The sequence below is a fragment of the Rutidosis leptorrhynchoides genome, chromosome 1 (assembly GCF_046630445.1).
Source record: "Rutidosis leptorrhynchoides isolate AG116_Rl617_1_P2 chromosome 1, CSIRO_AGI_Rlap_v1, whole genome shotgun sequence".
Taxonomy (NCBI): Eukaryota; Viridiplantae; Streptophyta; class Magnoliopsida; order Asterales; family Asteraceae; genus Rutidosis; species Rutidosis leptorrhynchoides.
Genome location: NC_092333.1, coordinates 371,129,752 through 371,145,311, shown reverse-complemented (window position 1 = coordinate 371,145,311; position 15,560 = coordinate 371,129,752).

Here is a 15,560-nt window from a genome sequence, read left to right as displayed (position 1 = left end):
ATTTTTTCTGTTTTTTTATGTTTTAAATAAAAACAAAATACTTAAATAAAACTTATATAAAAATAAAGAAACTTTATAAAACTTAAATATTTAACAAAATCTTAAAAATACTTATATTTTTGTTTTTCTTTTTATATTTTCGAATATTTAAAATGTATTTTTATAAAAACGAATTTTAATAAAAGTAAACTAAATTTTTTTTTTTTAATTAGCGTTGCGCTTCCGGCTTTTAAGCTAGATTGTTCCCCGGCAGCGGCGCCAAAAAATACTTGATGGTTATGCGAGGTGGTATAAAATACTATTAAATTTTAGCAGAAAAAATACTATTAAATACGATACAATTTTACACAAGATATTTATTTATTTAGAGAATGGATATACTTAATCCTTGCTACAACACTTATAGGCAGTGTACCTAATCGTACAGTAGTGTAGTTGTTAGTAAGTCCGGTTCGTTCCACAGGGAAAATCTTTAAACAAAGCTTAACGCTATATTAGTTTACTTTTATAAAAATACAAATATATATAAAAGTAATATTATTGTTATAAAGGGGGGTTTTTACCGTTTAATGACCGGTTTGTCGATTTTAAAACTTTAGTCGCGGTTAAAACCAAATGTAAAATAATAAATAAATACAAGACTTAATTTAAAGCGTAAAGTAAATAACGATAATGAAATTGCGAATAATAAAAGTGCGATAAAATAAACTTGCGATAATTAAAAAGTACGATAATTAAAAGTGCAATTAAATACAATAACAATAAAAATGCGATAATTAGAAGTGCAATTAAATATAAAATAAAGGAAATTAAATATGAAATAAAAGAATTATGCTTATTTAAACTTCCGTAATCATGATGTTTGACGTGTTGATTTTAGTTTTATGCCCATGGGTTAATTGTCCTTTGTCCTGGATTATTTAATATGTCCGTCTGGTTTTTGTCCATAACAGTCCATCAGTCATAAATATAAAGTGCGAGTGTCCTCGTCAAATTATCCTTATACCCTAAGTTAAATATTCCAACTAATTGGGGACTTAAACTGTAACAAGATTTTAATACTTTGTTTAATAATTACACCAGGATGTCGACTGAGTGTAACCCAAGGTTTTAATATTTTGTTATCAATTATACCAAGTGTCCTTGTACATAATTTCACCCCTGTTTTAATTATTCTAGTGGCTATTAATCCATTCCCGTGTCCGGTTAAATGAACGATTATTCGTGCATATAAATACCCCGCCCATCGTGTCCGATCGAGTGTATATGGTAATTTATAGGGATGCCCAATTGCAAAACTTTATATTAACATTAACAAACTATTATTTAGTTAAACAAATATAAAGCCCATTAATAGCCCATAGTCTAATTTTCACAAGTGTCGTTCTTTTGCCCAAACCCCAATTATGGTACAAAGCCCAATTACCCAATTTTAGTAATTAGCCCAACATCATGATTACTTCATTTTAAATAAGCATAATAATAACTTAGCTACGAGACATTAAATTAAAAAGGTTGAACATAACTTACAATGATTAAAAATAGCGTAGCGTTACACGGACAGAATTTCGACTTACACCCTTACAACATTTGCTAACATACCCTTATTATTAGGATTTAAAATTAAAATTAAAATTAAAATATAAATTATATATATATATATATATATATATATATATATTTACGTATATATTGAGAGAGAGATAGATATTGGATTGTTAAAAATGATCAGAATTCGGTTGGCTTTATAGGGAATTGAGTTCAGGGATACTCCGCGACTCGCGGCAATTTTTGCCTTCAAACTCCGCGAGTCGCGGAGTTTGAAAATACAGCTCACCAACTTTGGAGTCTTTCTTGCCGACGGATTTTTATTATTTATATAATATATAAATAATTATAAGAATTATTTAAATATTATATTATATTTATGTGCATAGTTGACTTGTAATTTTTAGTCCGTTGCGTCGAGCGTTGAGAGTTGACTCTGGTCCCGGTTCCGGATTTTCGAACGTCCTTGTGTACAATTTAATATCTTGTACTTTGCGTTTTGAATCTTGTACTCTTGTAATTTCGAGACGTTTCTTATCAATAATTGGAACCTCTTTGATTGTATTTTGTACTTTTGAGCTTTTTGGTCGTTTGCGTCTTCAATTCGTCGAATCTGTCTTTTGTCTTCACCTTTTATTATTTAAACGAATATCACTTTTAAATAGAACAATTGCAACTAAAAGCTTGTCTTTCGTGAGGAATAATGCTATGAAATATATGTTCGTTTTTAGCATTATCAAAACACAGGAGAATCGTTTGAACTCTTTCTAGGAACAGGTTTAGATACAAGTTTAGGTGTAACCGGTGGAACCACTCTATTAGCAAACTTTGGATTTTTCATAATCCGAATTGGCTCATCGGGTGTTATCACCTTCCTTTTCTCCGACTTATTGTAGTGACTCGAACTTTTCCATGTTTATATATATTAATTGAGATTGATATTTACATGATTAAATGTTTCCAATATGTTAAGCAATCAAACTTGTTAAGACTTGATTAATTGAAATATGTTTCATATAGACAATTGACCACCCAAGTTGACCGGTGATTCACGAACGTTAAAACTTGTAAAAACTATATGATGACATATATATGGATATATATATAGTTAACATGATACTATGATAAGTAAACATATCATTAAGTATATTAACAATGAACTACATATGTAAAGACAAGACTACTAACTTAATGATTTTTAAACGAGACATATATGTAACGATTATCGTTGTAAAGACATTTAATGTATATATATCATATTAAGAGATATTCAAACATGATAATATCATGATAATATAATAATTTAAAATCTCATTTGATATTATAAACATTGGGTTAACAGCATTTAACAAGATCGTTAACCTAAAGGTTTCAAAACAACACTTACATGTAACGACTAACGATGACTTAACGACTCAGTTAAAATGTATATACATGTAGTGTTTTAATATGTATTTATACACTTTTTAAAGACTTCAATACACTTATTAAAATACTTCTACTTAACAAAAATGCTTACAATTTGATGTCAAAGCTAAGGTATACGAAATAGTTTATATTTTACTAGGAAAAACTATTAAATACGATACAATTTTACACAAGATATTTATTTATTTATAGAATGGATATACTTAAACCTTGCTACAACACTTATAGGCAGTGTACCTAATCGTACAGTAGTGTAGTTTTTAGTAAGTCCGGTTCATTCCACAGGGAATCTTTTTGGTTTAAACAAAGCTCAACGCTATATTAGTTTACTTTTATAAAAATACAAATATATATATAAGTAATATTATTATTATAAAGGGGGGTTTTTACCGTTTAAAGACCGGTTTGTCGATTTTAAAACTTTAGTCGCAGTTAAAACCAAATGTAAAATATTAAAAATAAATACAAGACTTAAATTAAAGCATGAAGTAAATAACGATAAATGAAATTACGAATAATAAAATGCGAAATAATAAACTTGCGATAATTAAAGAGTACGATAATTAAAAGTGCAATTAAATATAATAACAATAAAAATGCGATAATTAGAAGTGCAATTAAATATAAAATAAAGGAAATTAAATATGAAATAAAAGAATTATGCTTATTTAAACTTCCGTAATCATGATGTTTGACGTGTTGATTTTAGTTTTATGCCCATGGGTTAATTGTCCTTTGTCCTGGATTATTTAATATGTCCGTCTGGTTTTTGTCCATAACAGTCCATCAGTCATAAATATAAAGTGCGAGTGTCCTCGTCAAATTATCCTTATACCCAAAGTTAAATATTCCAACTAATTGGGGATTCGAATTGTAACAAGGTTTTAATACTTTGTTTAATGAATACACCAGGTTATCAACTGCGTGTAAACCAAGGTTTTACTACTTTGTTAGCAATTACACCAATTACCCTTGAATGTAATTCCACCCCTGTTTTAATTATTCTAGTGGCTATTAATCCATTCCCGTGTCCGGTTAAATGAACGATTATTCGTACATATAAATACCCCGCCCATCGTGTCCGATCGAGTGTATATGGTAATTTATAGGGACGCCCAATTGTAAATCTTTATATTAACATTAACAAACTATCATTTAGTTAAACAAATATAAAGCCCATTAATAGCCCATAGTCTAATTTCCACAAGTGTCGTTCTTTTGTCCAAACCCCAATTATGGTACAAAGCCCAATTACCCAATTTTAGTAATTAGCCCAACATCATGATTACTTCGTTTTAAATAAGCATAATAATAACTTAGCTACGAGACATTAATGTAAAAAGGTTGAACATAACTTACAATGATTAAAAATAGCGTAGCGTTACACGGACAGAATTTCGACTTACACCCTTACAACATTCGCTAACATACCCTTATTATTAGAATTATAATTAAAATTAAAATATAAATTATAAATATAAATATAAATTTTACATATGAATGAGGAAGAAAAAGATTTGGTGAATTTTTACGATCAGAATGCGCGAGCTTTATAGGGATTTTCGATTTTTGGGGCTCCGCGACTCGCGGCATTTTTGCCTTCAAACTCCGCGAGTCGCGGAGAATGAAATTACAGCTCAGTCCCTTTGGAGTCTTTCTTGCCGACGGTTTTTATTATTTATTATTTTATATAAATAATTATAAGAATTATTTAAATATTATATTATATTTATGTGCATAGTTGACTTGTAATTTTTAGTCCGTTGCGTCGAGCGTTGAGAGTTGACTCTGGTCCCGGTTCCGGATTTTCGAACGTCCTTGCGTACAATTTAATATCTTGTACTTTGCGTTTTGAATCTTGTACTCTTGTAATTTCGAGACGTTTCTTATCAATAATTGGAACCTCTTTGATTGTCTTTTGTACTTTTGAGCTTTTTGGTCGTTTGCGTCTTCAATTCGTCGAATCTGTCTTTTGTCTTCACCTTTTATTATTTAAACGAATATCACTTGTAAATAGAACAATTGCAACTAAAAGCTTGTCTTTCTTGAGGAATAATGCTATGAAATATATGTTCGTTTTTAGCATTATAAAATATTCCCACACTTGAGCGTTGCTTGTCCTCAAGCAATATCGTCTTGAAATACTAGAATCACTTCTTTATTCTTCACACTTTGTACATCAGTGATTTCTATACGGTGGTATGAACAATGGTAGTAACGATATGGTTTACAGTCCCACATGACTATAAAAATTTAGATCCATTAAGGAAATTGGATCTTTATGAAAACAATTGATCTTTTGAAAATTAAATCTAGTTTTTACCCTAGATAAGTTTTCCGGGATAACCCTTTACCGGTGTTTGCAAAATATTTTTGTGGGTTTGGTGGGTTTCAGATTTGAAAATTTTAGCTCAAAACTTATGGTTTTGTGTCACCCACTTGCTAACCTTGTATTTGGAAAGCAACACGTCCAGTTTACTTGTTCCGTATATTACCTTTCGGTAAACTACCGTCCGGTTGTAAAGGAAAGCGTTGAACAAACAACTGTTAAGGCAATGTCCCCTGACATGCTTTTAGTTATGGTCTATAACGTGTCGGACGCAATTACTATCCTTGGTAGGAGCAATAGTAAAGCTCACCCTTATGATTTTTCGGTATGGCACAAGGTCCTGTCTTTGACCACTATGCAACCACCGTTCTTACGGTTGACACCCGATTTGGTTCAGGTGACCTAATGAATTCCAGGTGAATTCCTAGGATTTTACGTTCAATGGTAATGAACGCATTGAAAATAGGGTTTTCAGAAAACAAATCGGTTTGTAATTTTGATCAAAATATTTTCTCGTTCAAGCTCGAGTTTAGATATCATTGAATTCCACGAGTTTGTAATTCTCAATCTTTAAGGTCAATCTCAAGGATTGAGTGATATCAGTCTTAAAAGCTGATTTTTAATCTTTTAGGAGATTATCCTTTCTGGGGATCTGATTCATTAGTCTTATCCAGCTAATTTGCATGGTGCCCCCCATTGTACAAGATAAATCCTTCTCATGGGTAAGATAAATCTGACCACTTGGCGACCCTGTTTAATTGTGAGGTCCGTGGATTTCCTGCTGATTTTAGAGATGACTTTTCTAGATTTTTCGTCAACCTACAGCTGGTCTGGACGACAACTTCATGACCTAAATCAAGAGGCGCGTGTCTTTTTCGGAAGACTTTACTTCCTTTTAATGATGGAATTGATTCATCGTGTAGATCCATCTCTTCTTTTCTTTCATCGGGTAAAACAGTTTAGTTTAGTCCAAAGCAAAAGTATTTTCAGTTATTTGTTACAGATATATGTGACATATGTTTAAGATAACTTGGTAAATTTTCCCACACTTGGCTTTTATTTTCCTTTTTATCGTCCTCTATTCCATTTTAAATGAATTTTAACATTTTGGTTTGTTTCTCAATTTATGTCCTTTCCGAGGTAACAATAATTTCGGTGTTAAAACCTAGTTTTATCTTTCATAAATATGTATAAACATGATTTTGAGTTCATTTAATTTAAAATTTTGAAAAATTTTACTAGAATTGGGTAGTCAGTATATAAGACTAGGGCTGTTTTTTATTATCAGAGAGCATTAGATTCTAATACAACTACTGCTTTACTAGTATTTTTAAGGGTAACCAAGTGTATAAGATAAAAATTTTAAAATCCGAAAGAATTTAACCCCTTCCCACACTTAAGAGCTTGCAATGCCCTCATTTGCAAGAAATCAGTAACAATTTAAATTATTGAGGGTGATTAGTGTGATAATGATTAAATTTTTACCAAAGTTTCCAAATATATTGGCGTTTGTTTGCTGAATGATAAATGGTGCACATCATTTGTTCATTCCGTCTTGTTGTTATTTCACATATATTTTGCATCTTGTCGTCAAAATTAGTTGCTTTTGCTGAACTTAATGCCAGTCTTTGAAAATGCGTTGTTTTACCCTGTTGTGTACATAAGATAAACTGCAAACATATATACATATTTTTGAAGTTTGGTATATTACCCCACATTCAAAAATTATTAAAATCTAAGAATAAAAGTTAGATAATTATAAAAATGATTACAATATTAACAAAAGTATTAAACGTATCAATAATTACAAATTATAAAATAAAAAAAAAATAATAAGTAAACTAAGGATGATATTGGTACCAATAGGGGTTCCAGGCATAACCATAGGTGCTATAGAATGCTTCGGCAGGGTCATACGTAGGATACGGTGGCTGCATCTCTATAGACCAGGGAGGGAAGATGAGTTTCGGTGTAGGAATATAGTTTCTACCTATATGTTGGCAATGAGCTATGATTTGGTTCTGATGAACTTGCCAATCTTCAAATGCTCTCTGTCTAGCATTTTCGTATTCCTGAGAAGCTATAAACCTATGCATTTCTTGCATCTCATTCCCCCCTCCTACATTACCTTGCTGTTGGTTTCTCTCCACCTGTGGATGTCTACCATGGTATCGTACTGCGGCGTTATTTCGCCTCTTCAAAACTTTCGCACCATGGTATACATTTAAACCTATAGTATCGCGGGGTTCTGGTTCTTCTACTAATAATCCCCCCCGACTTATATCCACACCGAGATATTCACCAATCAAAGTAATAAAAATACCACCTCCTATTATGCTATGCGGTCGCATCCCCCGAACCATAGCTGATAAATAATAACCCACACAATACGGTATACTTACAGCGCTTTGTGGGTCTCGAATACACATATGGTAAAACAAATCTTGTTCATTTACTTTTTCCTTGTTCTTACCTCTTTGTGTAATCGAATTAGCTAAAAACCTATGTATCACTCTTAATTCGGCTCTATCTATATCCAAATAAGAGTAATTTCCCCTTTGAAACGGTGATGGCTTGTCATTTGACTCCACACACCATGTGTATCAAAATTTTCATCTATCTTTCTACCGTTTAGTATCAACCCTCTACAATCGGCAGATGCTAACTCCTCAGGCGTATATATACGTAAAGCCTGAGCCATGTCTAGTAAAGACATGTGGCGCATCGAACCGCCTAACAAAAATCTAATAAAAGAACGATCGGTTAAACTAGCTACCCGATCATTCAACTCTATACTACATAACAATTCTTCACACCATACTTTATATACAGGTCTACGCATGGTAAATAAACGTACCCAGTCAGTAAAAGAAGAGTTACCATACCTCTGTACAAGTAATTCCCTAATTGGCCCGGCCAATTCTACATCTTCTAAGGGTCCCCATTCTATGACCCTCGGTACCTCAACAACCTTAGAATGAAGAGTATGCAAACCCCTTTGATATTTTGGATAATCTATCCAAAGTCTGTCAAATCTCAGGTTCGGGTGCAACTCTTCCAAGTGCATATCAGAAAAGGTCATGACTGGATGAGGTATATCCTGCTTGTAGTAGTTATCCACCTCCTGTTGTTCCAAATTCTCAGAAGGAGCATTGCAGGCTTGGGATGAAGATTCACCCCTTTCAGTCTGCAAAACACATCAAATACAAATTTTGTGCATCCAAATATGCATTAGTGTCAGCAAAATCATCAATCAAAATAATTACAATGACATTATCAATTTATATCAAACTTAAGCTCATTTTCATATTTTCATCAAATCTACACTTTTTCAAATAAGCATATACGAAAATGTTCACCAAGTTCATAATCATTCAACTCAAATAACATGTCAAAATAATCATTACTAGCAATTAAACAAGTTTCAAATGGCATTATCTTTCAAAAATCAAGTTCATGAATTTTAGACTTGAAAAAGTCCACTTTAATTCTCAAAATCATGTTTAGGCTCAAAGTTTGGATCATTTAACTACCTAGACATGTTACACTACTTAATTTAGCAACAATTCATGACAAAAATCGGCCATAACCTGTTTATATCAAAAAGCCCCAAATTGCTCAAGAACACAAACCCTAGATTATTCAAAATTTGAAGTTTAAGGCTTCTAATCATGTTAAACAGCATCAATCTAGGTTATACAAGCATAATACATAAACAATTTAAGCCTAATTACACTAAAAAGCATCAAAATCAAATTGGGGAAAAAATTGCTCAAGAACACCAAATTTCGGATTAAATGGTGTTTAGGTGTAGAAATTTACCGTTTTTCTTGAGTAATTCTTAGATAGCATCCTTCTCAACATGATTTTAGCAAAAGATTTGGTGATTAACGGTTAAAAATTGTGATTTTGGGGTGTATTTTTCGGGTTTTTCGGGGTTTTTTCGCTGTGTTCTTCGCAGTGTGTTTTTGTGGGGAGTGAACTGATCTGTTTTTACGTTTTATTTTTTTTTCTGGGTTTTGGTCCCTCCGCGACTCGCGGTGAAATACCCTTCAAACTCCGCGAGTCGCGGAGTTTGATATTTTTTTTTTTTTTTTTTTTATAATCATTAACTTATGAAACAATTAAGTACTTAATTTTAAAATTTTGTTTCCTTTGTTATTTAGGACGAGGTCGTTTCGGATCGATGTCCTAGTCCGTCCCTCGACAAAATTTTAAAATTTGTCTTTTTGTAGCGATTGTTTTAAAAGCTAAGATTTTTGGGTTTTTTAATGTTTTTGGTATACTTTAATTCAATAAGATTAAAAATAATGATAATAAAAGTTCTCGTCCCTTCCTCGGGTAAAGCAATTTCGGTTCAAAGACCTAGTCTTCAACTTACGACGAATTTTAAAAATCATATTCTTAACTTAATGAGATAAAGTAAATTTTTGTTTTTAAATTCACACAACTTAAATATAAAATTCAAAATTAATATTAAAATTTCACACCAAACTTAAAATTTAAATGCATAAAATTAAAAATTCATATTTTAAAAATTCACACCAAACTTAATTTAAAAATTCATATTATAAATTCATACCAAACTTATATTAATTTTTCAAATATTTACAATTTTAAAAATATTGTTTTTACAAAATTTACAATATTAATTTAAGATTTAAATATTAATTTTAAAAACATGGTAAAAATAAAATTAAAAATCTTTTTGGCTTTTTATCCCACTTTAATCAATCAAATATTATCAAAAATATGCGCCCCTCTTTTCGGTAAAGTAATTTCGGTTCCAAGACCTAATTTAACTCATGACGAATTTTTGAAATATTTTGGGTTGATTGTTTAAAGATATTTATACCTTAAGAATAAACGTTAAATTTCGCAGTGATGTAATAAATTTTTGAATGATATCAATAATTTCGGTCGCCAAACCTAATTTTATTTAATACCAATTTAATACTTTTTAGCGAACAAATTAGCGTTTATTATCAAAAGGTTAAAAATAAAAATAAAAACTGTACAGACATACCTGTGGAATAGATTTCTTAGTTATATGATCTATCCCATTCATAAGATAGTCGGTTTAATTGGTTTTCCATGGCTACATAGGCGTAACCTCGAGCATTCAGTGTCTTTTCTTCTAAACATATGAACAGTCCGTCTCTGCATAAAGTAACAAATTCGGTATTTGAATAGGTTTAATTATTTGAACATTTACCTCCATGTGACCATTTTCCGCATTTGTGACATCTTTCTAGGTGTCGTGCTCTTCTTTTCGCTGCGGATTTTGATTTTCCTTTACCAAATTGTAACTTATTATCTTCGCATCTGGATTCTTTTCTAACTCCGTCCATTCTTTCTCTGATTACTGATACTAATTCACTCGGTAGTATGTCATTATTTCTTTTAGTGATCAAAGCGTGTAGCATTAGACCATGGTTTAGTTCACAGGCAGTCTTCATTTTGTAAAAACCTAAAAAAATAAAAATTCAGAATGGGGGGAGAAGACTAGTTCTTTAGGGTCTGCTAGGGAAAGACCATTCGGGTTCCATTTTCGAGAACTACACGAAAACAGACAATCTAACTCTAACAGAAATACATATTATCCTTTAAAGACTTGATTCTCCCCACACTTAGTTAGCTGTGGTGTTGAAATTGTGATTAACTTCGTTGTCGACTTCCATCGGACCATGTATGTAATGTTTAACTCTGTGACCATTAACTTTAAATTCAATCCCATTTGAATTTATCAATTCTATCATTCCGTATGGGAAAACTCTTTTGACTATGAATGGTCCAGACCATCTTGATTTCAATTTTCCAGGAAATAGCTTGAATCGTGAATTGAAAAGAAGAACTCTGTCTCCTTCTTTAAATTCTTTTGAACTTCTGATTCTTTTATCATGCCATTTCTTCGTTCTTTCTTTATAGATTAACGAATTTTCGTATGCTTCATGTCTTAATTCTTCTAATTCGTTTAGTTGACTTAATCGTAGACGTCCGGCTTCATGTAAATCAAGATTACATGTCTTCAAAGCCCAAAATGCTTTGTGTTCAATTTCTACTGGAAGATGACATGCTTTTCCATAAACAAGTCTAAAAGGTGTGGTTCCAATTGGAGTTTTGTAGGCTGTTCTAAAAGCCCAGAGTGCATCCTCCAATTTAATGGACCATTCCTTCGGATTTGATCCTACGGTTTTCTCTAGAATACGTTTTAAAGCTCGGTTGGTATTTTCAACTTGTCCACTTGTTTGTGGATGATATGCGGTGGAGATTTTATGAGTTACTCCATATCTTTTAAGAACTTTCTCAAGTTGATTATTACAGAAATGAGTTCCCCGATCACTTATTAAAGCTTTCGGTGTTCCAAACCTTGCAAAAAGACGTTTTAAAAAGTTGACTACAACTCGTGCATCGTTAGTTGGGAGAGCTTGTGCTTCCGCCCATTTAGATACATAATCAATGGCTACGAGTATATATAGATTATTATGAGATTTTGGAAATGGACCCATAAAGTCTATACCCCAAATGTCAAATACTTCACATACTTGGATGACATTTTGTGGCATTTCATCACGTTGACTTATTTTTCCGGCCCTTTGACAAGCATCACAGGATTTGCAAAGAAGGTGTGCGTCTTTGTAAATTGTAGGCCAATAGAATCCAGCATCATAAACTTTTCTTGCTGTTAGTTGAGGCCCATAATGCCCTCCTGTTGGTCCTGTGTGACAATGGTTTAATATTTTACTAGCTTCATCTCCAAATACACATCGGCGTATTATTCCATCGGGACAACTTTTTAACAGGTGTGGATCTTCCCAGAAATAGTGTTTTATATCACTGAAGAATTTCTTTCGTCTTTGGTACGATAATCCTTTTTCAAGGAATCCACAAACTAAGTAGTTTGCATAGTCTGCAAACCATGGGATTTCTTTATAATCTATCTTCAATAGATATTCATCAGGAAAGTTGTCTTGTATGGCTGATTCATTTAGAACTTCTAATTCGGGATTTTCAAGACGAGAAAGATGATCAGCGGCGAGATTTTCTGCTCCTCTTTTATCTCGGATTTCAATATCAAACTCTTGTAAGAGTAAGATCCGACGGATTAATCTTGGTTTAGCATCTTGTTTTGAAAATAGGTATCTAAGAGCAGAATGGTCGGTATAGACCACCGTTTTTGCTAGAACGAGATATGATCGAAATTTGTCAAAAGCAAAGACAATAGCAAGGAGTTCTTTTTCAGTAGTTGTATAGTTCGTTTGTGCTCCTTGTAATGTCTTACTAGCATAATATATAGGTTGAAATCGTTTTTCAATCCTTTCTCCTAAAACGGCTCCCATTGCAAAATCACTTGCATCGCACATTAGTTCAAATGGTAGATTCCAATTTGGTGTTATCATGATCGGCGCATTAGTGAGTTTCTCTTTAAGAATATTAAAAGATTTGATACACTCATCTGAAAAGATGAATGGCGCATCCTTTTCTAGGAGTTTATTCATAGGAGTGGCAATCTTAGAAAAATCTTTTATGAAACGTTGGTAAAAACCGGCATGCCCTAGAAAACTCCTAACTCCTCTAACATTGGTGGGATGTGGAAGTTTAGCAATTACATCTACTTTAGCTCTATCCACTTCAATTCCTTCTTTTGAAATTTTATGTCCAAGAACGATGCCTTCTTTAACCATGAAATGGCATTTCTCCCAATTAAGTACTAGATTTGATTTTTCGCATCTAATTAGCATTCGTTCCAGATTAACTAGACATGATTTAAATGTATCACCGAAGACTGAAAAGTCATCCATGAAAACTTCCATGCATTCTTCTATAATGTCGTGAAAAATTGCCATCATACACCTTTGAAAGGTTGCAGGGGCGTTACAAAGTCCAAATGGCATGCGTTTGTAAGCAAAAGTACCATAAGGGCACGTAAATGTGGTTTTCTCTTGGTCCTCGGGTGCTATTGGAATTTGAAAATATCCGGAAAATCCATCTAGAAAACAATAGTAACTATTTCCGGCTAATCTTTCCAACATTTGATCAATGAAAGGTAAGGGAAAGTGATCTTTTCTGGTGGCGTCATTTAATTTTCTATAATCAATACACACACGCCATCCTGTTACAGTCCTAGTAGGAATAAGCTCATTTATCTCATTTGTAATGACAGTCATGCCACCCTTCTTAGGCACGCATTGAACTGGGCTTACCCATGGACTATCAGAGATTGGATAAATTAAACCTGCATCTAGCAGTTTAATAATCTCTTTCTTAACTACATCTTGCATATTAGGATTTAGTCTTCGTTGGCGTTGCACATACGTTTTATGACCTTCTTCCATAAGGATTTTATGTGTGCAATACGAAGGACTTATTCCTTTAATATCATGAATCTTCCATGCAATGGCTGGTTTATGAGCTTTCAACACAGAAATGAGTTGTGATTTCTCATTTTCAGTAAGAGAAGATGATATTATTACAGGTAATTCAGATTCACCATGTAAATAAGCATATTCCAAATGGTTTGGAAGTGGCTTTAACTCTAATTTCGGGGGTTCTTCTATCGATGATTTATATCGATGTCTGTCTTTTTCTTTTAGCATTTGAATTTCTTCTGTTGTTGGTTCATATCCATTAGCTATAAGTATAGCTAACATTTCAGCTTCATCAATTGGTTCATTACCTTCTCCTAAAGAACATTCTCCTGTTCCTTGTAATTCTGGAAATTCTTCTAATAATTCTGCATGTGCATCTATAGTTTGAATATAATAACATGTATCATCTGCAGATTGTGGTTGTTGCATTGCTCTATCAACTGAAAAGGTAACACTCTCATCCTCTATACTTAGGGTCAGTTTCTTACCGAACACGTCTATCATTGCTTTAGCCGTGTTTAAGAATGGTCTTCCTAATATGAGAGGAACTTGAGAATCTTCTTCCATGTCCAAAACAACAAAATCTACTGGAAATACTAAAGTACCAACTTTAACTAGCATGTTCTCCATTATCCCTCTAGGATATTTTATTGATCTATCGGCTAGTTGTATGCTTATTCTGGTTGGTTTTAATTCTCCAAGGTCTAGTTTAGCGTATAGTGAATACGGCATTAAATTTATACTAGCACCTAAATCTGCCAATGCTTCTATTGAACTAAGACTACCCAGAAAACATGGAATTGTGAAACTTCCTGGATCAGATAGTTTTTCTGGTATCTTATTCAACAGCACTGCTGAACAATTAGCATTCATAGTAACAGCCGAGAGTTCTTCCATTTTCTTTCTATTTGAGATTAGATCTTTCAAGAATTTAGCATATCTAGGCATTCCTGAAATAACATCAATGAAAGGAAGATTTACATTTATCTGTTTAAACATATCCAAGAATTTGGATTGCTCGGCTTCAAGTTTTTCTTTCTTCATTTTACTCGGATAAGGAAGTGGTGGTTGATATGGTTTAACATAAGGTTTATCCTTAGCTGTGTTATCTTCATTAATCTTTTCAACTACCGGTTCTTTTTCCTTATCTTGATCAGGTTGTGGTTCTTGTGGAGTAGGAATGGCTTCATCAGAAGTTACAGGTATTTCAGGTGGTTTAAGTGTTGTACCACTTCTTGTGGTAATGGCTTTAGCTGTTTCATTCCGGGGGTTAGCGTTTGTATCACTAGGTAGACTTCCCGGTTTTCTTTCACCTATTAACCTTGCTAGATTACTTACTTCTTGTTCCAGATTTTGAATAGAAGCTTGTTGATTTCTAAATGCTTGAGCATTTTGTTCATTGGTTTGTTTCTGAGATGTGAAAAACTGTGTTTGAGTTTCAACTAGCTTTGTCATCATATCTTCTAAATTCGGCTTTTTATCATCGGTTTGTTGTGGTGGTTTGTTTTGAAAATTCGGTCTTTGCTGATTGTAAGTATTATTAGATACTTGTTGATTGCTAGGACCTTGTTGGTTGTTGTATGGAATATTTCGGTTATAATTTTGGTTTTGATTGTAAATCGGTCTTGGCGGTTGATAATTATTCTGATAATTATTTCCAGGCCTTTGGTTTATGTATGAAATATTCTCTCTTTGTTCCATTGTTAATTCAATACTGAGACAATCTTTTGTCAAATGTGGTCCTCCACACTGCTCACAACTAATTCGTATTGAGTGAATATCCTTAGTCATCTTTTCCATTCGTCTCTCCACAGCATCTATCTTTGCGGAAATGGAATCTAAGTCATGGCTAGAATCGGCTCTAGCTGCTTTAGATGATCTAATGA